Raw genomic sequence first — 27,522 nt, 5'->3', positions numbered from 1 at the left:
CTTTCTCTCTCTGTCTCTTTCTCTCTCTTTATCTCTCTCTCTCCTCTCTCTTTTTTCTCTCTCTCTCTTTCTCCTATTTCTTTCATTCATTTTACAAATCCACAGTCCTCTTGCCCATTTTATCTTTCTTTTGTGCCTTTGTGAGCACCTGAATTCTTTAACTCTCTAAATCTCACTTACCTGTTTTAAGAGAGATGATGATACTTCCCCAGCCAAGTCTTCATAGCGAATTAACACAACCTATCGCCCAGCCAGGCTGTAGGGGCTCAGGTCACACGAGTTGTGTCCTTTTCTCTCTTTGGATCATGGTACTTTGTAATCTCGCCATCTCCCATTCTGTACATCCAGTTGTCCCTCCAAGCAGGAGGACAACTTGACTCATCCTCCACCGTTTGTACTGATAAAATATGCATCTCTCCAAATTTTGAGAATAAAAAACAAATAAGCTAAAAATATCTATGTCTTCTGCTCCATTTGATTCCAAACTTAAGGAACAGAGAAACTCTGTTTATGTTGCTTTCTTACTAAGCTTTAAGATGACCCTGCAAGGAAGTTTTTCCTGTCATGTTTCCAGTGAGAAAGGAGAGGAGAGGGTGAGAAGGAGAGGTGAAGTGACTTGCCCAAGGCAACACCGTGAGTCATGGTCAGAATCAGGATTCCAGCCCCGGTGTGCCTGTCCCCTGGCTGCTGCTCCTCCTACCTTGTTGCACAGCCAATGTCCCCACTGGCTATGGCACCTCCTTTTATGCTTTGTTCGAGCACCTTCCCTGTGGTCCATACTGCTGGCTATAGAAGAATAAGCAAGGCATGACCCTGCTCTCAGGGAGTCCTGGTCCAGAAGGGTTGAGTGGCCAACAGTTGGACAACACACTTTTCATCTTAGTGGATCATCTGGCCTCTGTCACAACTACTCATCTCCACGCTTAGAATGTGAATGCAGCCATAGACAGGTATGCAAACAAGTAGGCATGGCCGCATTCCAATAAAACTTTATTTAGATAAACAGACAGAATTAGCCTGACACCCTTAGTTTGCCGACCATGAGCCTAGTTATAGCAAGCATTATGATGGGCATCATTGCTAATATTTAGAATAATTTACATCTCATTTCGTAAGACTCCTGCCTCTGACTCTACAATCCTTCCTTTCAGTAAAAGACGATCTTGGTTGCTATCTTCACCCTCTGCATAAGTACACTCAGTCCTCTTGCCGCTGCTGACCAGAGCATCGAGATACCCATAACATTCCTCCTGCCAACCAACCACATGCCCAGGCTCCCCTGGAACGCTGTTGCTCCCAGAACACCTTGGTCCTAGCACCACATTGACCTGTCGCTTTGAAAAATATCAGCTGTCGTCCCCCCTAACTGGCCCTGACAGACACAGTGTGGGACTTGTCACTACGTGTGATGCTGGTAAAGAAATTACTAAAACGTGATTAACGGAGAGAACTAGAGGGAAAGCCACAGTGGTCTTGGGGGAAAGACGTCAGCCTGCATGTTGTTTAAACTAGCAATACCCCACGGTGTCATGCACTCCACAAAATAAACAGTTACAAATACTAACCTCGTAATCCCAAAAGGCTTGATTTGAAACTTCACAAGAGTTCAGAAGTTCATCTTTTTCTTTTTTTTAATTGAAGTGTAGTTGATTTACACTTTTATGTTAGTTTCAGGTATACAGCAAAATGATTCAGTTATACATATACATATATATATATATATATATATATAATTTTCCGATTATTTTTCCTTATAGGTTATAACAGAATACTGAGTAGAGTTCCCTGTGCTGGTCCTTGTTGGTTATCTACTTTATATATAGTAGTGTGTGTATGTTAATCTCAAACTCCTAATTTATCCTTCTCCCACAACTTTCCCCTTTGGTAACCCTAAGTTTGTTTTCTATGCCCATGAGTCTATTTCTCGTTTGTAAATAAGTTCATTTGTATCATATTTTTTAGATTCACATACAAGCAGTATTATATAATATTTCTCTTTCTCTATCTAATTTACTTCACCTTAATATGATAATCTCTAGGTCTATCCATGTTGCTTGCTGAAAATGGCATTATTTCATTTGTTTTTATGGCTGAGTAATATTCCATTGTCCCTCTCTCTCTCTCTCTCTCTATATATATATATATACACACACACACACACACACACACACACACACACACACACACACACATCACATCTCCTTTATCCATTCATCTGTCAATGGACATTTAGGTTGCTTCCAAGTCTTGGCTATTGTAAATAATACCGCTATGAACATTGGGATGCATCTATCTGTTTGAGTTAGAGTTTTCATCTTTTCCAGATATATGCCCAGGCATGAAATTGCTGGATCTTATGGTAGCTCTATTTTTAGTTTTTTAAAGAACCTCCATATCGTTCTCCATAGTGGCTGTACCAGTTTACATTCCCACCAATAGTGTAGGAGTTCATCTTGAAGGAAAGAAAAAGGGGGACTAAATGAACACCTGGGAAGCACATAGTGTGCAAAAACTTCTAAACTCTATTTCTGTCACCTTTCATGAGGCTTTTCTGCCCTCATAAACTTTAGGTGAAAGGGTGATTCGACCCAACTCTATTTAAAGACAATTTAGTCTTTTTAAATCATAGTCTGCAAAATGGGCAGATTGTGGACTTAACAATTCCACTCCTAGGGCTACAACCAAGGGAAATATTTAGATGAGCTCAGTATGTGGAAGAGTGCTCACTGCAGCAGTATTTATTCTCCATAACATTTTGAAGTATCTGGAATTCCCGACAAATGAGAACTGTGTGAAATGATATATTGCATACATATAATGGAAGAGTTGATAGCCATTAAATATCATGTCTTACAGGACTATTGAGTGAACAAAGAAAATGCCCAAAAAACAGACTATAATATGACATCTACTATGTAATTCCAATTCTAAAATAAAAAAGGTTATATTCCTGTCAGTAGCTGGAGCTGCACCAAAATGTAATAGTGATTATTTCTGGTGGAGCTCAAACATATTTTGTTTTGTAGTTTACATTTCTATATTTGTTTTCCCCATGAGTATATTTTTTCTCTTAAATGTCAGAGAGAAAACAAATAATAAATATTGTCTAAAGCAAACGATAATGTAAAAGGTATACACAAACTTGGAAATAATATTAACATCTTTAATCTAAAAAGAGGTGTTATAAATTAAGAGAAAGGCATTCCAATATATAACCAGGCAAAGAGAGTAAACAGAAAATACAGCCACACAAAAATCTACAAACAAAAAGATGTCTAAGAAACTAATAAACGTGTATCTCCACTGATATTTATCACCACTAATAATCCAAGAGGCAAATTGAACAAAAAAAGAAAAAAATCAGGTACTATTTTTCAACAATTAATTGTCAATATTTGAATGGTATCAATCAGGGTTGCTGAAGACAGATGATTCAGTTTCTCACACCAAGGGGGTTAGCATCTTTTATAAAGAGCAATCCGTAATCATCATGAAGCATGGCATCACCAATATCCAATTTTGTCCGAATAATTTTACCTCCAGGAATGTTTCCAGAGGAAATCGAGAAGGACACTTACTTCAACTTTATTTAAAGTAGTATTTTCTTTATGAATATGGGAACAATGGAGCTGATGAACAGAGGGAAAATAAATGTGATAGAGAGATTCAGACATAGGAGAAATGAGTATGTAGGTATCAAATAATGTTTCCAAGAATTATTTGAGGTTATAGAAACATGCTTTTATTATCAAATGAGAGGAGCATGACACCAAATGCTCTCTAATAGGTTCTAATTTAGTAAACTCTCAGTGCATATGTATTAAAGAACCAGAGAGGGGCTTCAGTGGGCAACACTGGCTACTGATATTAAGAGCAGCTTTATTTTGTATCTTCTAGATGGAAAATAAGCCAAAAGAAGCAAATGGGTGTTAAAAGAGATGAACAAAAAAGTGAAGAGGGAGGAGGAGGAGGGAGAGGAACAGAAGAGTAGGAGAGGGAGGGGCAGAGGAGGGGAGGGGGAGAGGAGAAAGAGGATGAGAAAAGTAGGAGGGGAAAGGGGAGATGGGGGAGGAGAAGGAGGGGGAAGGGAAGGAGGGGGAGGGGAGGAGGAGGAGGGGGAAGGGAAGAAGGGGAGAGGGAGGGGAAGAGGAGGGGAGGAGGAGGGGCAGAGGAGGGGAGGGGAGGGGAGAAAGAGGACAAGGGGATCCGGAGATGGGGGAGGAGGAGGAGGGAGAAGGGAAGGAGGGGGAGGGGAGGAGGAGGGGAGGAAGGCGAGGGGAGAAGGGAAAACGAAGCTCATTTTCTGCCTAGTCCCCACTTAAGAAAATTCTTCATGCCTTTATTTGAAGAAAATATATAAAGTATTTAATTACATACAGTACTTGCCCTAAAGTTCATAGTTCATCTCTTTTCACTTACCTTTAAGCAGCAGTGGACTCATTTTGTTTCACTTGTAAATATTTCAGGTCAGTACTTGAAAATTCTAAAGAAAGTGCAGTAAAGATCTAGGCTAGTTATCTCCTCCTCAGCATCATCTGTGTCAAACATTCCCACCGAAAGTGACAGCTGAACAGATTTCCCTTGTCTCCTTCTCACTGGACTTCCTCCTTCCTGCCTAAAATGTGAAACAGGTGGACTTGACATTAGAGTCACTTTGGTTTTTAGACGGGATTCTGAGCCCTTCTCAACCCTGGCTGAGCATTGGGTTACCTGGGGAGCTCTTAAGATCTGCTGATGCCAAGTTCCACCCGGACCCATTAAACCAGCCCCTCTTGCCCCAGGGCCCAGTAAGTCATCAAAGCCGCCAGGGGATTCTAACATGCAGGCAAGGTTCAGAGCTTCTGTGTTCTCATGGGCACACGTTTTCTTTCAGAAGAGTATTTCTATTGCAAGAAAAGGGACCTACCACAAACCCAGCCCCATCGCCTACATTTGCACATCGAGGACCCATTGTCCTATGTGATCTCAGAGATCACCCTAGAGGCACAGAATTGTGATATCATTTACAGTTCAGGGCGTCAACTCAGAGAGGTTAGGACTTCCTGAACTCAAGTAGCACGTGGTGTGAAAAGCAAAGTAAAAATAACAAAACACCCTGGATTGCCTCTTGTCTCAGCTGTGGGATCTTAGACGAATCCTTTCTGCATGGTGTTCAGTGAGTTGATGTCCCTCGCAGTTCTCAGCCAGGGACATCGGGTAATGTCTGAAGACCTGATTGGTTGTCACAGCTGGGGGTGGGGATGCTACTGGAATCCAGGGGATGGAGGCAAAGGATGCAGCTAAACATCCTGCAATGCTCAGGGCAGCCCCACAATAAAGAATTCTCGGAGCCCCAATGTCAGTAGAGCCAAGGGTGAGAAACTCTGCTTTAGCTATGAGTTGTGAAAAGTATTTGAAAGACTGTTCCCCGATGTGTTCAGACGAGAACCCAGCCTTTGGCAAAGACTTGAGAAGTACAATGGTTTTGGTCCACTTTCTGTCCATGCTCAGGGCACCTGGCCCTCTAAGGGGAAGGAGGACCCCCTGGGTGTGGGCAGGAAGGCCACATGGAGACAGTTAGCTCCTGCACTGATGGCAGTAAAGTCCCTCTCAGAAGCCAGCCTGGAGAGACCAGTCCTCAGCGGCCTTTCTGTTTTATCTGCCACTGTCACCTAGGGCTCAGACATAGAGAGGGCAGCTGCCCCAAGCTGACTGACTGTGAAGGGCAGAGCTGCAGCCCAGCTGCCAGGGCCTTGCAGGCACCGTGAGAACCTGGGTTCCCGCAGACGAGGAAGCCGTGGGCCCCGGAGGCAGCTGCCCTTATCACTTCCTCTCATCGTGGGTCTGTTGGGTTGTTCACCTCCAAAGTAGGCCAAACTACTGTGGGTCTTGTTAGGGGAGAGCCCCAGAAACCAGTGGGACAGGAAGAAGCAGCTCTCTGCTGGTCCCTGAGAGCTGGGAGCGTGAGAGCCCCAGGGCTGCCCCACAGACCTCCAAAGAAAGGAGCCCCATCATGTGCAAAGCTTCCAGGGGGCTAGAAGCTGAGGCTTCACAAAAGGGGCAACACAAAGGGGACTGTAGATGAAAAGGACCCCACTCGGAATGGATATGGTGAAGCTGCTGCTGCAGCTCCTGGACCCTACTGAGTCTTTTACGGAGACTTTTGATGGAGAGAGAAATGAAGGAAGGTTCTGAAACCACCCAGGCTCTTGCTGAATCCTGCTTCAGCTGAGAAGCCTCCCATTAAAAAAAGAATCTGTTTCACCACTGTGATGATGGGACCAGTGATAGCACTCCCCTCTCAAGATTTCCAGGAGAATTCTAAGAGACAAAACAAAAGAGAGCCTTCCTGTCCTCTGCTCCTTCTACTACGACGTCTCCTCTGGCAGAGCAATGGTCCTCTAACCCCGTCTCAGGAAGCTCTGGGGGCTTAGGAGCAAGTTCCCAAATGATGACTCTGTAGTCTCTTTCCCCCAAAATATAATTGCCCGCGGAGACTCTTAGACTTAAAACCAAGTGTCTCTGCCCTCCTGCAGGGACAGAAAATAGAACATCCTCCCCGAATGCCAAGATCCTCTGGGATCCTTTCATGGCCCTTGCATGCATGACCCTTGATGCCTGGCCTGCTGTAGAGTTGCTGGGAGTATGTGTTGGTCTGAGACCTCCCCTCCCTTTGTATCAGTTTCCCCAGCTCAGCCCAAATTCCTTGAGGCAAGAGATGAGCATGGTCTCCCTGTGCATCCCTCTCCCTAGGATCATGCCTGATTTGTAGTTCAATTAACATCCCTTTAAAAAACTAGAGTTAACCTCTGACATCGCATAGAAACAATCACCCCCCCCCCAGGTCAGCCCCCTGACCTCCCAAGAAAGCCTAAACTGTCAGACCTCCTTTTATGAGTCTGGGAAAAAAGAGGCACCCCACTGCTTCTCTGCGTACTTCTCAGCACTTGAGAACGTGCCTATGTGCCTATGGATATGCCTGAGAGAAAGCAGGGTTAGATGCAACATTGACAGCTTATTGTGCAAACCCAGGTGGTAAACTGGGGACTCAGGAAAGTTCACCCTGCCCTGCACGTGGGAGGAACCTCCCAGCTGCACAACTGCTCCTGTTGGCTGCTCAACTGCTGATGCGTCCCTGCCTCATTTTCACGCAGCCCTAATCTGAGTTGTAGATCATTGCAGAATGTTTATTACGAATATTTAAAAAATCCAATTTGCAAAGCAACAGAGCTGCCCTAATATGTAGATAGTCAAGCTTTTCTTTTCCTGTTTTTTTTTTTCTATAGGAGAAACAGGAGAGGGTAGTACACTTAGGGTTGAGTTTTGCCTAGTTCTGTAACTTACTAGGCTTGTGATTTTCAGGAAGAACCAGGAAGTGACATCTTCTATTCAGGTTCTAACTCCAGTTCTTCCTGGCTTATTGCAGGCAGCAAATGGTAACAGCTTCCACTATTGAGTTTTTCCAAGGGACCTAAATAAAATACAGAAAAATAAAGAGTCTAATACGTACCACATATACACACATGCATGAGACATTCATCCCTGTATGTGTTCATGCAAATGTCGATGATGAAAATAGTACATACGGTGGCGACCAAGAGCCTGGTCTGCCTTCAGCCTCCCTGGGTTCAAATCTCAGCTCCACCATGGACCAGCCCTAAGACTGGGTACCTACATCCCTTCTATGCAAAATGGGAGTGGCCGTGTTATTTCCTGCTCAGGTGATGCTGCTAGGGGCTAAGGGCACAGGCTCCTGAGACAGATTGCTGAGATCTCAGCGTTGCAAACAGTGACCTTGGCAAAATGCTGACCTTCTCTTGGGCTTAGTTTCCAAGTCTGTGTTACAAGGGTAACAATTGTGAATAACTCCTGGGATTGTTTTGAGAGTTAGATGAGTTCATGCATACACTGCTCTTGGAGCAGCACCCAGTGCACTTGCACATGTTTGTGTACACACACACACACACACACACACACAGTCTAAGGTCAACAAGATGGATTCATGGGTAACACTTACAAAGCCTTTAGAACAGTGATATCACAGGGCAGGTCCTGGAAGTGCCACCTGCTGTCCTTCCTGCAGTGCCGATTTTGTCATTGTTACTCCCGTCTTACACGCACTTTGAGGCTCCCGTGAATCATTCGCAAACGACTGCGAGTGTTGCAAACAGCCCACACAGAATAGTTCAAATGGCTCACACTGTCCACAGCGGATCAGGGACGCAAAACAACACCAGACTTAGTGGCAGTTGTTCTTAAGCGTCCTGGCCACTGGCTCTGCCGCATGAGCCAGATTTAAACTTGGACTAAAACGGATCTTTATACAACCTTTTATTAGCTTTCCACAGCTCTAAGGAGAAAGTGAAAAATATTTAACATGACCTATGAGGCCCTGGGTGATCCGTCCCCTGCCCAGCTCTCTGGCTTCAGATCCCAGAATGGTCTCTCTCATCCTCAGCTCCAATCATATTTAATTTCAGCTTTTAAAGTAAGTGTAGGATCCCTCTTGCTTTGGGTCTTTGCTCACCCCAGTCCCTCTTTCTGGAGTAAATGAATGACATATGTGTTCAAGGCTCCTTTTCTTCTCCATGATTCTCTCTTATTAATTTGATACTTTTCTCCATAAAAGGAACATCTAAGGGGGTGGAGGAGAAGCAGTGGATGTGTTGGTAGGGTGGGCTTCTGGGGTTCCAAATCTCCCCAAAGTAGAAAGAAAAGCAAAAGGCACCAAAACACCAGTATGTTCAGGGATCAGTCTCAATGTTAAACTTTCCACTTTGAATATACAATCACTGCTGGCAAATTGCGACCAAAGGAATCTATTGTGAGAATTACATGACATCAATAAGCCCGTAGAAAACATTGAGACTGCCTTTGTTAGGACGTGCTCCCGGCCATCCCTGAGTTTTGGGCTGGGACAAGCTTAGGTAGCTATACATATCACCTTTATCCCTCCCGGCGACACTAGGACTATTGTTAGCCCTGTTTCATAGTTGCGGAAACTGAGGTCCAGAGCAGTTAAGTAGCATGAGTGAAAATGACAAAGCAATACTGGAAGAGTTGGGGCTCAAAACTAGATCTGATTTCCTTATTCAGTTGTTGACTGATTTGACAAGTGTTTATTGAGCAACTACCATGTGCCATGCCCTGCTGGAGACCATGGGATTTCAACGGTGTCCTGTAGACATACAGGACCTGCTCTGATGGAGCTCCCAGTTTAATTGGAGAGTCAGATAAGTGTGCAAAAAAGTGTACAAATGTGAAACAGTACAGAAGAGAAACAAATGACCCAGCCTGGCAAATCACTGTAAATGCCTTAGGCTAAGTGTATCATCTAGATTTGCTGTATAATAAACCAACTCAGAAACTTTTGACTTGAGATAACAGCCACTTAGCCCACATGTCTTTAGGTTCACAGACGCAAAGCCAGCACTTCTTCTGGGCTGGGCAGGGATTGCTTGCTCATGATTCTGGGGACACGGGTGTGCTGACCCAACATGGCTGGTGTATGTTGACCTTGTCTGGGGTGACTGGGACCTCTCTGACTTCCATCTCCTCCCCTCCAGCAGGTTACTCCAAGCCTGTTTTCATGTCAAGCACAAAGTTCCAAGGGGCCAAGCCCGAATGCCAAGCACTTAATAGGTCTTCAGTTTAGGTCTTTGTCTGCAACATATGTGCTACTATTTCATTCACCAAAGCCAGACACATGGTCCAGCCAGAGACAGTGTGGGAGGGTTCCAAAGAGCCTGAACACAGGATGGGCTTTGACAAATTGCGTCCATTACCCCAATCCATCAATGATAATATTACACGGAGACAGGAAGGTTGAGAAGGTTCTACCAGGCAGAGAGGAAAAAGTGTAGAACAGCATGGTAACTTGGGAGGTGCCCTGAGCAATGACACCTACCATGAAATGCAAAAAAGGTTTAGCTTTGCATGAGCCCTGTTTTCTCCCATTGTCTCCCCAGGTCCATACAGAAGCCACCAGGCTCCCCAAAGGAAGGGGATGACTCACCCAGGTCTGAGCCAAGCACGGTTTGAGCAGTGCTCTGACAAACTCAACGGTTGCCGATCAGTGGGGACCCAGAGAGTATCAGTGCCACCCCTGCAATCCAGCCTCCCTCCAGCAGGGGCCAAACTGCACAGTGGTTTGAGTCTGAAGCCAAATGACACTCAGTGTGACAGCCATGGTTTAGGTTTCCTATATATTACAAATCAAAATTAAAGATAGACGGAGTGAGGGTGGTGCTTGAGGAGAGGGGTGTTGGGGGAAAAGCAATCTGAGGTTTTCTCTTTAACTTGGCAAATGTGAAGTTAAAATGTTTCTTTTAAGTCAAAACGACCCTGTCATTCTACCCCCTGCCCCGCGAACCTGGTTCTGATTATTAGCTGAAGTTCAGTGCACGTCAAAGGCATTTCTGGTTCTGCAGCCAGCGAACACTGACCTCTTTCTTCAGGGAGGAAAAGTGGGGTCTGATGGCTGAATGAGCTTCCCGGTTTGCGGGCATGGGGTCAAGGTCATATCAAAAAGTTTTCTTTCTCCAGGGCCAGAGCCCCATGCCTCTCATTCCATGTGAGATTCCCCAGTCAAGGAAAACCACAGGAGCGTTCATTCCCAGGGGCCTGGAGCAAGATCTGGGGTCTTGAGCTGCAGCTCAAAATGTAAACGTGGCAGTCTTTATCAGAAACTGCCTTTCAGCTGCAAGGGAGGTGATAGCTGAACGGCTTGGGAGAAGCAGCGTGCCACCGATGTGCAGCTGTGATGAATGTTCCGGACCTGGGATTAAACTCCTCCTGGACCCCTGGCTTACTGTGTGATTCCAAGTCTCTTGCTTCACCTCTCTGAGACTCATAGACTAGAGAGCTGTGCTGTGAGTGTCAATGGATACTAGAGTAACAGAGATACCACTGTGGATGGGAACAGCATCAGGAATAACCCCGCACAGGCATTGCCTCCATCTCAACTGCCTGGGATCTGACACCTTGTGAGTCCAGGTTCAGGATCTGCCTGGCCCCCAAGCTGAGCAGAGGGCTGACGTGATGGATGGCATGTCCCAGGAACAGCACTTGCCTTCACACAGCCCAACATGGGCAGAGCCTCGGCTGGACGCCGTCCTTCTTCCAGAAGTCCCCAGTGGATTAGTGTCTTGCAGCTGCTCTAACAAATTACCCAAAACTTAGTGGCTTAAAACAACACAGATGGATTCCCTTATAGTTCTGGAGGTCAGAGGTCTAAAATGAAGGTGTCAGCAGGCTGGTGTTCCTTATGGGGCGTTTAGGGGAGAATCCACTGTTTTGGCCTTTTCTGGCTTCCAATGGTGACCTGTACCCAATGGTTAGTGGCCCCTTTCATCCACCTTCAACCTTGGCTTCCGTCATCACATCCCCTTCTCCCTCTTTTGACTTTCTTGCCTCTCTCTCTCTTATAAAGATCCTCAAGATTACATTTAATCCCCCCAGCATCATCTCCCCATCTCAAGATCCTTCTCTTAATCACATCCGCAAAATCCCTTTCACCACGTAAGGGAACATTCATAGGTTCTGGGAATTAGGATGGGGCCATCTTTGGGGGACCATTCGTCAGCCCACCTCACCTAGCATCCTCTGGCAGCCCACACGCCATCCTTCGGTGGGTCCTTTTGGAATTTGTAGGACCTTCCCCTGGTCGTGGTCCTGAGGACATGTGGGGAGTCAAGATGGCCTGTCATTCAGAGTCACAGTCACCAAAGGACAGGAGAAGAGCTGGCCTTAGTGATGAACCGGCAGGGGCATGCAGCTGGCCATTTCTAAGGGAGGGATACAGCCTGTGGCAGGGCTGACCAGGCAAAGCCAAGGCAGCAGGGAGCAGTAGCGTCTACAGCAGGAGCCCTGCAAGAAAGCCAGTGGCTGTGAAAGCTCTCTGCTTACTCACGAATTAAGTGGAAAAGAAAGAGGATTCAGGAGTAAGAGAGAAACCTTGGACAGAAGGAAAATAGGCTGTGTGTCATCCCCTTACCAGTGAGGATAACATCTCTTGTAGTCACCACTTTTGCCTCCCTAGCACCTAGAAAGGACAGATTTACATCAGGGCACCCTGTTAACTTTGAAAAATCAGATAAACAATGAGTTTTTAAAGTATAAGTATGTCCCATGCCATAGTAGGAGCATACTTATGCTAAAATATTTTGTTGAATATCTGAAACTCAAAATTAACTGGGCCGGGCTTCCCTGGTGGCGCAGTGGTTGAGAGTCCGCCTGCCGATGCAGGGGACATGGGTTCGTGCCCCGGTCTGGGAAGATCCCACATGTCGCGGAGCGGCTGGGCGTGTGAGCCATGGCCGCTGAGCCTGTGCGTCCAGAGCCTGTGCTCCGCAATGGGAGAGGCCACAACAGTGAGATGCCCGCGTACCGCAAAAAATAAAATAAAATAAAAAATAAAAAAATAACTGGGCATCTGTATTCTATCTGGCAACCCTAACCTAGCACAAACTTGGCATGGTCATCACTGTTGAAGAAGAAAAGGAAAAAAAGCATCATCACTATTATGAGTGAGACCCTGGGCTAAGGGCTTAGCACAGGTTTTCAATTTAATTCTCAAAATGATCCTCCTAGGTAATCATGACTATACTTAATTTATAGATCCAGCAACTTAATCCTAGAGAGATGCTGTTCTGAGAGATCTAATCATTGCCCGACTTATATCTATGGAGGTCCTGCACTCTTGAGAAGAGAGGTATGGGATCTTGGAGAGAACCTCTATGTCAATATTGGCAATGGGACTTTTTGCATGGCCATGATGGAGCCCACCTGAGTCTTCCCACCTGCCAGACCCTCTTAGCTCTTGCTCCCTTCCTGCTCCTAGAAAAATAAGAGCTCCCCTTGGTCTGTGCAGCCTGCTCCCAGGCCTTCCCAGAAGCCCCACAGCACAAAAAACCAGGGCCACCACGTGGAGAAAGTCTTTATTTGGAGCCCAGATCCAAGCTCATCCAACTGCTGGCTTTGGCTTTGGAAATTTGTTCCAGGTCAGGCCTGAGCCGCCCCTGAACGACTTTATCCAGACTGCAGGTCTCATAGTTAAACCCAGATGGAGTGGCCTGGCCCCATCCATGGCAGAGCCTCCATTAGCTCTGGCCTGGGCTGGGAGAGGTCAAGCAGAACAAGAGACACCCCATCACAGGGAGGGCTCGACAGTCAGAAAGAGCTGGGTATATTCAGGGAGCTGTGATTTCCTAGTTGAGTGAACTTGGGCAAGTGATTTTATTTCTCTGGGACTCAGGCTTTGCATTTGTAAAATGGGGATGATGTCTCTTGAGTTCATGAAAAAATTCACCGAAATGATAACTGCAAATCATCAGTCCTTAAATAAGTCCTCAGCACGTGTTAGCAAAACAACACCCCTTGTGGGTTTGAAAGATGGAGTGTTCGTTCATGTAGGTTAAAAAGAAAAAGAAAGGAAACGGAAGGAGAAGAAGGAAGAGGGGAGGGGAAAGGAGAGGAGGGAAAAGAAACAAAAGAGTCTCCAATTAAAGAGCATAAACAAAAGAAAGCAGCAAAGCCAGGCAATTTTAAATTTCTAAGATGCGTACATTTGTGGCATCTGCGTTACTCTTTTCCTTCTGGTGCAGATCACTGGGTTCTTCCTGATTGTTTCCAGGCAGGCACAGGGCAGAACAAGTCCAGCCCTGGAGGCAGCCACCCTCATCCTTCCAGGGCTCCTCTCTGATCCACTGGGCCCCTTGGGAGGAAATTACGGCTCTCAACTTCCCAAGGTCAGAGTCATTGAAATTCTCTGTCTGTATCCCAAATTTCCAGCTGAGGACTCTTACAGTTGTCAAGACATAAAGACCCCAAATGGGCACCTTTCAAGATGACCATGAGTGTATAATTAGTCGATTGAAATTGTCAAGATGTTACTTTTGGTTAGTTAGAAGATGTATCAAAATCATTCCCTTAAAGGTAGACTCCGTGTGTATGCACGCATGCATATGTGTGTGTGTGTGTGTGTGTGTGTGTTCTAAAAAGGAGTAATGTGAAACCTTCATCAGGCACAGATGGCTGACATGACAGCTAAACATCTTGATTATGGACCTCTCTGGCAGGGCAGTGATCCCGGGCTTACCCTGGAACGCTAGAAGCCAGCCAAAGCCGTCCTCTGCAATCCCAAGTGTCCTAGTCTTCTCCCAAACATTCTGAGTCTCCCATCTCCTCCAGGAAGTACTATATACTTCTGATCTGAACAGTGTAGCAGCCTCTTTCTTCTTTCCTAATTTCACACGGGTGTATACCAGTCCCTCTACTAATTAATTGGGGGTACTGAGTGTTTGATTTATCCTGGGTTTGCTCATCCATGAGGTGGGAATCGTACTGACTGCCACAAGGATGCGTTCTGAAAATTAATAGGATCCAAGAATTAAGAAAATGCCACCAGAGTGAGGGTATATCATGCTCACTGGCAGGATGTAAAAGTCATGCTCAAATCATAGCCTGGCTCCTCCCTTGCCTCCTACTCCATCTTTTCTGAGAATGTTATTGAAAGAGCAGAAGCTAAGTCTGAGACTTTGGGACACTTCACCGTAAAGTTCGAAGAATTCAGCACTGTTACCAGCTTCCCTGAACATCAGGGAAGAGGGTAGAGGGAAACAGAACTAACAAAGAACAGTGGGTGGTCAACTAGACCTGGGTTTGCATTTGATCTCAGGTCTTTCTCTGAATCTCAGTTTCCTCATCTGTAAAATGGGGCTAATATTACAAATGCGCAAGTCTATTGCGAGAGCTAGAAGCAAAAAAAAAAAAGAAGTAAAACATTTAGTACAATGTCTGGCACAGAGTGAAAAATGAATAGGCAGTTGCTGATTTGGCAGGATAATATTTTCAAAAATCATTTGGCATGCCCTCCCCCAACTCCTGTATACCACACACACACACACACACACACACACACACACACACTTGTATCATACATACTTCCTGTATTCTGAGGCTTCTCACTCCAGCCCAAGCAACCAGATGCAAGGCAGCCACTGCACTGGAGAAGACCTATCAGAGCAGACCTACAGAACTAAGGCATCAAAGTTTTGTATTTGAGTTTCAACAGCTCTGGTGTGGATGGAAGTTGGCAGAAAGATTTGGAATGATGAATAGTAAGGCAGGATCAGTTCTTGCTACCACCCCAAGATTTAAAAAAAGAAAGATCCTTGGATGGGTGTTATGGGTTGATTTTTGTCTCCCCCCAGTTTTTTGTTAAAGTTTTAACCCTGCAGTACCTTACAATGTGACCTTAATTTGAGAGGCCACAGGTGAGATTATATCCAGGTCATCTGATGACAATCCACCCCTGTCTTTGCAGGTGACATAGTTCTGCCTCTGGATGCAGAGTTCTTTCTGGACCAGCTACTCCAGTTGCTTAAGCTTCAGCCGTGCTCCCTCTAAAACACAGGAGGGCCAGAGTGAGCGTGAAATGGGTTTGTCCAAGTCGCAGCCCAGTATGGTACCTGGCTCACATGAAGTGCCCTTTAAATGTTAGCTTTTACCTGGAAGTTGTTTATTAAAGGATTGATATATACTCCATCTCATCCCAAAAATTGGTTTAAGGAAACTTTAGAAATTATCACCCAATATAAGTTGTTTTTGAGGACCCGTAAGAACTTATATTTGTGTTCTTTTTTTCTCAGAAAGATTCTCATTATTTTTTAATAATCAAATCAAACCCTGTGATTAAAGAGTTCCACTCTCAAGAAATCACCTTTTTCCTGTCTTTTCCCACTGCACCTGGGTCACACCTCTGTTAATGTGCATGAATAAAAGATATTCCTGTGAACTGATGTCGTCCGCAGGCTTTTGAAATCAGTTTTCTACTCCAGGTGAGATGTGGGAATGACAGATAATGTTGTCAATACGCTATATTTTTGTTAGGTTGAACAAACATGGCCAGAGCAATCATTTTCATCATATATATGTGTGTGCATGTGTGTGGGGGGAGGTGGGGTAGGGGGAGTATTTAAAGAATAAGATTTAAGGGGAAAAAAATCAATAACAGCAGAAGTTTCCAGAAAACCTTCAGTGAGAAATATCCCTCCCTCTTTCTCATGTACATTAAAGTGAACAGAATTTGCTGAGTCGCATAATGCAACCTAGAGTGATTAGTGGAGGGGTCTGAGGTGAATAAATAATCACAACATTTGGAGGTATCTGGAAATAAATACCCACATTCTAGAGCCCATGCAGAGTCAGTAGAATGTAATGGAGGCATTCTTTGGCTATTGGAGGCTACATCTTACTCCTTCCTTTGCAGGGAAGGAGCACAGATTGATGGCCTGTGAACAATAGGTTACATTTCATGTGTGGATAACATGAAATGCAAAAAGTATTTATATCTAATGAGGCAGCCTGAGTGGGATGAATGCAAACTTTGGAGTCAGACAGAGGCTGTACTTGAATTTAGTCTTGGCCTCAGGTAAATAACCTAACTCTTCTAAGCCTAAGTAGTCTCATCTATGCAATGGGAGTAAGCATTGCCAGCAGAATGTTTGTTCTTTAAATTATTGCTATTATTAATAAGTTAGTGTGGCAATAATAACAAGATGCCTTTTCTCGAAGGCCCATACTAAGACATCTATTGAATTCATTAATGATTTTAATCCTTACAACAACTTCATGTTAGCAATTTTGCTAAGGTTGAAATAGAAATTCAGAAAGGGTAGCTAGTGAATTTCATAGAATTTAAGTGCATTGTAGAATGCAACATCCCTTTATGTATCACAAAGAGAGGAAAGCATGCGGACAATTCTAACTGTAAGATGCCATCAGTAGTGAGATGCATTCCATTTCAGATGTTAAAATATTTTTTAAAATATTGTCTTAGAATCAATAAACGATGGTAAATTGCCTAAATCATCAATAACTGGTAGGATCAGGATACAAACACAGGACTATAAAAATAAAAAGCTGAGAGCTCGTCCCCTTGTTTTAAGGACAGTGCCTGGGTATTGAAAAATAGAGCATCTTCCTAGACATACATTTAATCCTTGAACAACACGAGTTTGAACTGTGTGTGTCCACTTATACATGGATGTTTTCCATAAACATAGTACCTGTATCTTCATTTAACAGATCTTTAAATTACCTAAGGATGGGAGAAAGTTTGTGTTTGATTAGAGATCACAATATGTGGAATCAAAAGAACTAGGGTATGAGTCCTGATTCTCTCCAAACGGTTTTCAGCATCTTGCCCTGGGGTGAGCCATTTATCAATTCCTTTGTTTTTGAGGCAGAGATAGCAGAGCATGGATTTTCAACCACATAGGGGTCTGCAGCCCTAACCCCCATGTTGTTCAAGGGTCAACTTTACTTTGTCTTATATAGGATCATATTTTATGATATCTCAAACAGAGCATCTCGTGTGTGTGTGTGTGTGTGTGTGTGTGTGTGTGTGTGTGTGTGTGTGTGTATTTCAGGTCAATTTCAATTGGGGGATTTTTCTAAAATAATCATGAAAGAGGAAATAACTTATTTATGTACGTGTTTTTGATCAAAACAAATTCCGGGAATTCTCTTAGGAATGAAAGGCAGAGAAAAAACAAGGTGGGTTGTAGTTACCGTTGATGTTCTTGAAAAGATGATTTTTCAGCTCCAAGATTGTGAAATGTACCAGTCTCAGCAGCTGAAAGAGCCGGACCAATATCACCTGTGTGAAGGAGCCCAATGCTCAGCTGAGCGGAAGTTAGTATCTCTGCTTTTTAAAACGTATACAGGAATAGCTTGAAGCAAAAATATATATTTTTAAATATATATATATATATATATATAAATTTGCAATGGCCAAGGTTTCTTGAGGTATATGAAATATTGCGATTGACTTGCTACATTAGAATGAAATTAAGGCAGACTTTACAAAGTAGAAAAGTTGATATAAAACATGACCAGTTAGAAAGAGCAACAAATTAGTCTGACCAGATAATTCATATTATAAATGCATACAATTTTTAAATGCCTATTGCTTGAAAACCTGCTGTGTGTTGGCAATGATAGAAAGTTGGCCCGGCCCTCAAATATCACAGGGCTTGTGTGTTACTGTCAGGAGTCCCATAGGTGCTTAGGTTAATTCCCCAGTTACTAAATCCATGTTCACTTCAGGGATAGTAACCCACACTCATTACCTACACATTGTTGAGAGCTTTGGGGTTTACCCGACACTACCACATGAGTGGGAGTATTGCGGCATCCTAGAGTCTTCTGGGAAGTGGGCAGTATTTGGTCATTTTATGGATGGAGAGAGGGAGCCTTGGAGAGGTCAGAGGCTGGTCCCAAGTCCACAAGGAGGGAAGTGGCCCTGAAACAGTGGAGAAGCACTTGATTGTTTTAGTCAAATTCCAGATAATCAAGATGAGGAAACTGGCCGTTTTGGTCCTTCAAAAATTATTCAACCCTATTAATAACTGTACTAAAAGGACTTCCCAGGCATACAGAGATGAGAGTGAATGCACTAAGGTTTGCAAAACGTATTCACACACATGGCTTCATTTTCTCTTTCAAAACACCCCTCATTTTACAGGTATGGAGACTGAGGCCAAGAAGGGGCAACTAACTTACCAGAAGGCATCAAGACAAGGAAACCAAACATCTCACTTCCAGTCCAAGCATCTTTTCTGCCCCACCATACTCTTGCTGTCAGATGTGAGAGCATTTTACCGTAGCCTCAGTAAGCCTCAAATCCAGGTTTGTTTGATAGGGATGAGAATAATGATTCGGGAGATTTGACCAGCTCTATTTTATGTTAGTACCACTTGAGCTAAGGGGGAGACTTTGGGGATGACAGAGAAAATATTATCTCAAGTGGAAATTTACCAGAGCCCAGGAGCTGAGAAGTGCAAGGAGAGGAATGAAGAACGGAGCACTAACATTTATGAGGCAGCCTATCTGCATCAGGACCCTGGATAGATGCCGTATCTCTTGGTCTCCACTTTCTCAGTGAGGCAGTTCTGGCTCAAGGAGATTAAATGTCTGTCCCAAAGTCCTCGGCCAAGAAGGTCTGAACTTCTCTTGAGTTAAAGCAACTTGCCTCTGCCCTCCTAATCAGGCTGCCTCTGACCACTCCCGATGCCACTCCAAGCCGTCAGAAAGAAGCCACTTCCTGGCTGCATAGTTGGCAACTGGACGGAGAGGAGATGAGCATTGGGGGTGGGATGATTAGGTCTCGGAGCCTTGCTCTCATGAACTTCAAAGGGCCTCACAAGGAAGGATTTGATGCCATCTGTGCCCCAGGCAATCCCTCACCTGGATCTAGACCCCAGCTTCTGTCAGGATACCTCTTGAAATCTTTCACCTCTCTTGGCTCAATCTGGGAAAGGAGTAACTTCTGCACGTGCTTGCTTAGCAGAGATAATTGGCAAGTCAGCCTGGCCAGTGAGGTAGACATCATCCTCTGCCTCTCCATCATCAGAGCGTCTTATTTCTAAAATGAAATAGGTAGGCCTGTGAGAAGGGTTAGTTCTCCCCTTTCGTCTGTATTAAAAGTTGTGTGTTCAACAAATAAAATATAGAACATATATAACAAGGAGAGAGAGAGAGACGAGCCAGGTCCCGACACCTAATCAGACCCAGGAAACAACAATAGCAAGAGACACAAATGTCCCCATCCCCCAACTCCAGGAGACCAGGAGCCCCAGACTGGACAACTTTGGCTTCTTGGTTCATAATGCTCTGAAATGTCATCCTAATTAGTGCAGGTAGACATTCTCCAGAAGAAAAGAAGAGGCAGCAGGTCCAATCTGACAAGTGAATTAAAGTCTTGTCATATCCCTCTATCTCTTTGCCTTTTTCTCTCTCGCTCACTTGCTATGTCTTAAAACTCCCTAATAAATTGAGACCTGATATCAGAGGTACAGCAAACTGCAAGTCGTGCCCTCCAGACTCAGCCTGGGAGAGTTTCAACACAGCCCTTCAGTCCTGTCACTCTCCTCTAAGGATGCTAACTCTGAGGTTGCCCTAACGGCAGCAGGACATGGCCGTGCTATGGAGCCCTGAGTCCAGAACATACACATCTGCTGTAAATCATTTTAATTCCATTACAAACATGTTCACTGTCCTCCTGTCTCCTTCCTGGTGAATCAAAAATCTTGTCTTTCGTTTTGCAGCATGGCCGTTTGACTTTTTTTTCCAATGTAGAGAGACGTGTTTGTCTCCTGAAATCTGGTAGACATAATACTAACGTACGCTTGTAAACATGGTTATTTCTTTTTTTTTTTTTTCTGCTCTAAAAGTTGTGAGTCATAAAGTATGGAACATAGAAAAACAGTAGAGAGAAAATAACCACATCTCACAACCCAATCATACTTTTCCTCTGTGGGCGCATTTGCCCATTTTTCCCTCGTGCATAGAGTGGTTTGTTCACAATTCGTGAATGAGCTCCCTTGTGTAAGTTGCAAGGTAGACAGTCGACTCTGGAACCATATGGGGTTGGGGCACTAACTTTCAACACAGTTGAAAATCTGCATATAACTTTAGTCGGCCCTTGTGACTGTAGTTCTTCATCTGTGGATTCAACCAACCTCGGATTGTGTAGTACTGTAGTACAGAATTTAATTTTAAAAAAGCCATGTATAAGTGGACCCATACAGTTCAAATCCATGTTGTTCAAGGGTCACCTGGGGGTATGTGTGTATCTATACATATATATATGTATAATTTTTAAAAGTAATGGATGTTTGATGCAGAAATTGATGAAAACAAAGTATAATGAAGAAAACCTCCAAATTACTGCCATTTCTGCCATATAGAGTTAACCACCGCATATTAATGTTGGGATACTCATCCCTCCAATTTCTATTTTTGAATCCAAATGGATTTGCACAGATGAACTACCTCACTGAGAGTGTGGGTTTTGGAGGCAGACCTCAAGGCCAAGATCAGTTCCACAGCTGGGTGAATGAGCTTCCTGGTCTGAGTCTCTATTCCCTCACCATCAAATGGGGGCAGAGCCACCTACTTCCTAGATTTGGCTGAGAACTAAGTGACATTCATTCATGGAGGATTTATTTTCAGTAAGTGCTCTTATTATTGTGATTATACTTATTTCTATAATGTTATGTTCAAGGCAACTGTGCTCAGACTCTATAAACATATTGTGTGTACAATTTTCCATTTATTATCACATCAAGAGCATTTCTCAATGTTTTTGAAAATTCTTTGTAATAAAAAAGGTCTTCATAAAAATAATTTTAAGTTCTGAGTAGTCTTCCACGAGTTGCCTATCCTACAAAACGTGCAACTGCTTCTTTTTTTTTTCAACTGCTTCTTGTGCAGCTAAGTAGCTCTTAATCTTTCCTACCTTAAGTGAAGGTGTGAGGACCTGTTTATGCTTGCCCTACTCTCCTCCAATATTTGCAGGGTTTCTAGCAATGGATTCTTAGGGTAGAGGTGGGATCTTTATGTCAGACACCATGGGAAATTTAAAGGTAATGATATATATTGCCGATTTACTTTCCCGAAATGGAATCCATATTTCTCCTCCCGCTGCAATGGGTGAGGGACTTGTCTCTCTGTAGAGCCCCTCCATCCACAGCTGTGGATTTAATTTGCTTTGATTCCAGGAAGAAGTCTCCCTGGGGCTTCTGGAGTGACTGATTTTACCCAGTAATGGCCAATCTCTTTGTTTAGCTTAACTGGCCACATTAATCAAAATAGCTACTCTGGTTTCATAGGCGAGGGCTGTCTGTGATGACTGCACTTCCCTTCCATCCATAACAGTCATGGGTTCACAAGGAAGGCCCATGCAGAAGTCAACGTTGCCTATAAACACGATCTTTGAAGGACTTGCTCTGAGCCGGGGAAGGCACTCAGTGTGACGGCTTTTTCCCAAGCCGCTCAGCAAAAGCAAAGTGTGATAGCGCTAATGCTGCGTCCATCACATTGTTTTCTCTCCTGGGCTCGCAGGAAGGAGTTTCCCAGCCGCCTTATGATTAGGGCCCCATTACGGAGTTCTCGCCAGTGGAAATGTGAGCAGAAGGGATGCTCCTCTCACAGTCTGAGGAAGTTAAGAGCAAGTGTCCCTTCTCCACCTCTGTCTCCCTCCCTTCCTTATTCCCTCCCTCCCTCTGCCTCTCTGTCTCTCTCTCTCTCTCCCACATTGGGGAACTGAAACCAAGATTTTGCGATTTATCTGTTGGAACTGCTAGAGTTCCTTATCCCACTGCTAAGAGAGTGAGTGATTGATGACTGAGCCCGTGAGTGAAGAAAGCACACAACATGGACAGCTTCGGCGGGCAAGGCCTTGGAGAGATGAAGCGAAGTAGACACCACATGAGGAAAGAGTTTCTGTAAGCACGTTGTAGTGAAAATATTCGTGTTTAAATGAGGGTCCCTAGCTAAGCTGAAAACAGCCAGAGAGGCTGTCCACATGCACCCACACCCACCCACCTCCGCGTTCTGCCATATACTTATGGGCATGAAGACTTAGTGTGAGGAACGTGGTCCTCAGGTCCCACAGCATCTATGCAACCTCCTCACTGCAGATGTATAGGGAGATTGTTTGAGAAGGCACATGGATTCCATCCTGCCGCTTTCCATGGGGGCTATGTAGGGAAGCACACTGAAGTGACTGTCTCTAAATTGCAGGTTTAGTGGTGTTGGGATTCAAGCCCTCACCCAACTCCCAAAGTCAGCTCACAAAAGTAGTGTAGGAGAAACTCCACAACATCCTCCAATTTGACAAGCCTTTTATCTACCAAGGCTTTCTCAGAGGGTTAGATGACAATTGATTCCATTGCAATGTGTGCATTGGGCCCCTTCCCAAAAGGACATGTGTAGTGTCCTTCTACAGCTTCTCTCCAGGAGCTGGCCAGGATTGACCTCACTCTGCCCTGCCCACATGTGAGATGTGGCCGTGGACTGGTCCAGCTGTTTTTCACTCTTGTCCAAGACCTGTTCTTGGGGCTCACTTGGCACAATGGCTACTTTCACGGCTAGTGGTCTCAGCAGCTGTGCATCTAAGCATCTCTAGGGCAACAGTGGTGTGATCCCCTCCACCCAGTCAGGAACAGCTGTGGCCACCATGACAGACCAGCACCGACCCCTGATGCTTCAGTGCAGATAAAAGGGCTCTTTTTCTGAACTTTCCTGCACATGATGATGAAGATGCCCAGAGATAGGGAAAAGTAGGCACCCAAAGTGGGTAAAAATAAAATGCTTATCTTCAAGGGATTGAAAGTTTTAGTTGAAGAGCCAATATTTAAACATGAGGGAAAGCTTATCCCCATGGAACGCTAGAAGGAATGTGGAAGGAACCTAGCAGACTAGACTTGATCTCTTAGGGGAAGAATGGCCAGGGAATAAGCAGAAACACTTGTATGTGCTCATACATAGACACAAGACCAACCATCGCAAAACTGTCTGCAATAACAAAGGACCAGAAACAACCTAAATGCCCAACATTAGGGGACTGGTTAAATAAAGATGGTGCTTAGGAATGCAATGCTGCTGTTATACAGATGGAAGCAGATACATGCAGATACATGCATACAGATATATACATGCATATATATATATACATGCATATACATATATATCATGCAGATACATACAACTACTACAAGACATGCTCCAAATTACATTGCCATGTGCATACAAAAATCCATACCTACAGAACACCAACTCCTGTGCAGCAATAAGGCAGATCAGATACTCGTATTGATTGTACTGGTACAGGCTATCTCGTGAAGGTTATATAAGAAATTGGTTCAAGTGGTTTCCCATGGGAGGCATTCTGAGGAACTGGGGTCAACAGTGGGAGGAAAATTGTATCATTTTTACTGTGCAAATTTTTAATTAAAACTGAAAATTTACAATGTGCTATATTCCAATTTTCAAACAATATGAATCAAAACATCAGAAAAGGGGCTTCCCTGGTGGTGCAGTGGTTGGGAGTCTGCCTGCCAATGCAGGGGACACGGGTTCGGGCCCTGGTCTGGGAGGATCCCGCATGCTGCGGAGCGGCTGGGCCCGTGAACCACAATTACTGAGCCTGCACATCTGGAGCCTGTGCTCCGCAGCAAGAGAGGCAGCGATAGTGAGAGGCCCGCGCACCACGATGAAGAGTGGCCCCCACTTGCCGCAACTGGAGAAAGCCCTAGCACAGAAACGAAGACCCAACGCAGCCATAAGTAAATAAATAAATAAATAATTTATTTAATTAATTAAATTTAAAAAAAAGATCCGCCCCTGATGCTTGTCTGACCTCATTAAAAAAAAAAAATCAGAAAAGTTTGAAACGAATAGAAACTGAAGCTAACCAATGGATTCAACTGCTGAGCTGTGAATGTCTGCTCCCTGACTGGCTCGCCCTGTCCCCTCTCCTCACTTCAGTTCACTTTTCTGACAAATGGGCACGTTGATGAGTCAGAGGTGAGGAGCAGTAAGATCTGCATGCAGAGAGCTTGACTGAGAGCCTGGCACGTGCTAGCAGTGAAGGCGGTGCCGGCAGCAGCAGGGGATGAAGGAGGACCACTGGAAGCACACAGAAGAAGGTACATTTCTGAGTAAACTAGAGCACTGGGAGGTGGCACACCAGTTTCACCAGTAATTTGAAGTTAAGCCCAAAGATCGTGTTTGTTTCCTCTCCTGGATAGATGCTATTGACCACCATCAGAGGTTGCTCTGGTGGTTACTGAGATAGTGCGTCTCTAGGGGTCTGGCACACAGTGTGTGTTTAGCCAGGGCCCTCTGTGTCTCTCCTCACCTCACCCCATACCCTCACAGGTAACAGGACTTGGTTCTCGGGATAAGAAAGAAAACAATATTAGAACCTTCCTTCAGTGGACCAGACAGCCTCCGAGAATCAGTTTTCTACCCTGGAGATAATTACACAAGTGCAATGAACATGGAAGCCAGTGGTTCTCAAACTTGAGCCCGCATCCGAATTGCCTGGAGTGCTTGTTAAAACAGATTACTGCCCCCTGCCGCTCCCAGGGCTTCTGATGTGACAGGCCTGGAAAAGCCCAGGTATTTACATCTCTAACAAGATGGGGCTGGTGCTGCTGGTCCTGGGACCTTACTTTGAGAACCACGTGTAGGAGACCTGACTGTAAAATGCAGCAGGTCCCTAAATGGCTTTAAGAGCCTAACCAAATTACTTTGAGTTTAAAATTTCTTTATATATTATGCATAAGAAATTTGCATGGATCAGATAAGTTTTTGTTTTGTTTCGATTTGTTTTGTATCTGTGTAACTGTATCCACAGAGTCATGCACACATGTCAGGGGTAACTGGGATCAAGGAGAGAGTGAGTGAGGCAGGCTCTGGCTTCCCCACCCTGCTCTATTTTATATATTGGATAGATGTGAGTTATGGTCTAAATGTAGGTGTCCCCTGCATAATTTATATGTTGAAATTCTAACACCCAATGTGGTGGTGTTAGGAAGTGGAGCCTTTGGGAGGTAATTAATCATGAGGATGGGTCCCTCATGAGTGAGATTAGTGCCCTTATAAAAGAGATCCCACAGAGCTCCCTACCCCTTTCTGCTGGGTGCAGATGCAGGGAGAAGTCTGGGACCAGAGGAAGGCCCTCACCTGACCATGCTGGCACCTGATCTCAGACTTCATGCCTCCAGGACCATCAGAAACAAATTTCTGTTGTTTCCAATCCACTCAGTCTATGGTATTTTTGTTGTTGCAGCCTGAATAGACTAAGATAGTGTAGGAATTGGTTTGAAGGAAAAGTTCTCTCATTTAAAAATGAAAACAAATGAACAAACCAAAACACTTTGGAAACTCTTGGTTCAGATTATAACCAAGGTAACCTTTGGCTTTAAAAGCACATGATTCACTCTTTTTATTTTAAAGAGTGGATATATGTATAAGTATAACTGAATCACTTTGCTGTACACCTGAAACTAACACAACATTGTAAATCAACTACACTCCAATGAAAAGAAGTCTATTAAAAAGATAACAAGGCTTTTCTGATAAATGTTGTTGCTATTCCCAGAAAAAAAAAAATTCAGGCTCTGGGGTGCAACTGACCCATGAGAATGTCTGTGATTCTGACGGTCCTGGACCAGGCAGGTGATGGGCACTGAGCACCTCTGGACTGTCTGGCTTCCCAGGGGTTCCACCTGTGCAGTCACTCAGGGCCCTCCACCACTCAAAAGGCCCCAGGACTTGGTCTGATGCTTTGCAGTGGCTGTCTTGAGATTCTTACCAACTTATCTTTGAACTTGTGTTCTGTAAGTGAATATGTGCATCCACCTTCCTTGCTGCTCCTTTGGATATACAGTGATCACTGTGCCCATAAGCACAGAATCCCGGTGGACCCACGATGCGTGGGAGTCTCAGGGAGACTCCAAGTGAGCCCAAGGTCAGTGTGTTTCATCTCTGACTCAGAGGAGAGGGGCAGGGGCACTCACAATCCCACAGAGCCACTCTTTCCTTTCAAACCCAAACTTGCCTCAAATGCAGAAAGAAGGCAATAGCATTCTAAGAATGGGCAACATCCAAGGAACCCCATCTTACTCATGTGACTTCCCTGTATTAGGCAATCACTTACATTGAAAATGATGACATAGAAGGAAAGGCAGAGATCTCCCACCCCGCAGTTCCTCTTCCTTTCAAGCCTTCCTTACTCATCAGGGGGATGGGGTAGAGCGTGTTGGCAGAATGAGCATGGAATAAAAACAGATGCATTTGTTTTGTGCAGTGTTTCCACTGTTCTGGGAAAAACCAAATACGTGTGCAGATAGGGCCTGCAAAATACAAATTGTGTAATTTTTGCTGGTTCTACATAAGAGTTAAATGCTACTACATTTGAAATGAGCACTGTACTATAGGAAGATGATTTAGTAAAATCCATGCTAAAATTTTAAAGTTTTAACTTTACTTAGAACAACATGAAAAATAAAAACCACTATGACAAGTCAAGAGTCTGCTAAAGAAAAGAAAAATCCTTATATTTCCGTACCTTTAATAGCATTTTCTCTGCTTTGGGGGTGATGGTACCCACAGTTTTATTTCGTACTAGACCCTGCAAATTATAGAGTTGGTTCTGTCTTTGGCTTTACAAGGTTAGCTACACACCCTCAGAGATAAGAAGGAAAAGGAAGAATTCTTTACCTTTCAGCTCCCGAATGCCCCCTTAGGAAGTCAGTTCTCCAGCATGTCCCCAGCCTTGCGAAGTTGCCGAGATCAGCCTTGAGGAGTATGGAGTGGGGATGGGCTTATTGCTGAGATTTTTAAATCCTCATTCCTACCAATAAGTAGGGACTAGAACTGCAGTCCTGGGAACTACAAGGAGTGTCACCACATGCAGGTGTGCAGGTTGTGTACTGCACAACGCCAAGGACAACATGAATATTCTCACCCTTGAAATTATTCACACCGCTATACATCCTGTCCCTGGGAACTGGTTTACTTGAGTGGCCTCCTGGGTGCTGGCCTGCCTACCAAATCCCTTCTTTTCTTCATGCCTTCTTCTCTGAGGTTTGAAGACTCTTCTCAGATTTCCTCAGATTTTCCAACACCCTGGTCCATGCTATGGCTGTACTCCATCCCTTTCCCCTGGATTGATTGGCCAGGTTC

Source organism: Globicephala melas, chromosome 2 (genome assembly GCF_963455315.2).
Source record: "Globicephala melas chromosome 2, mGloMel1.2, whole genome shotgun sequence".
NCBI classification, from domain to species: domain Eukaryota; kingdom Metazoa; phylum Chordata; class Mammalia; order Artiodactyla; family Delphinidae; genus Globicephala; species Globicephala melas.
Note: the sequence above shows the minus strand (reverse complement) of the source record.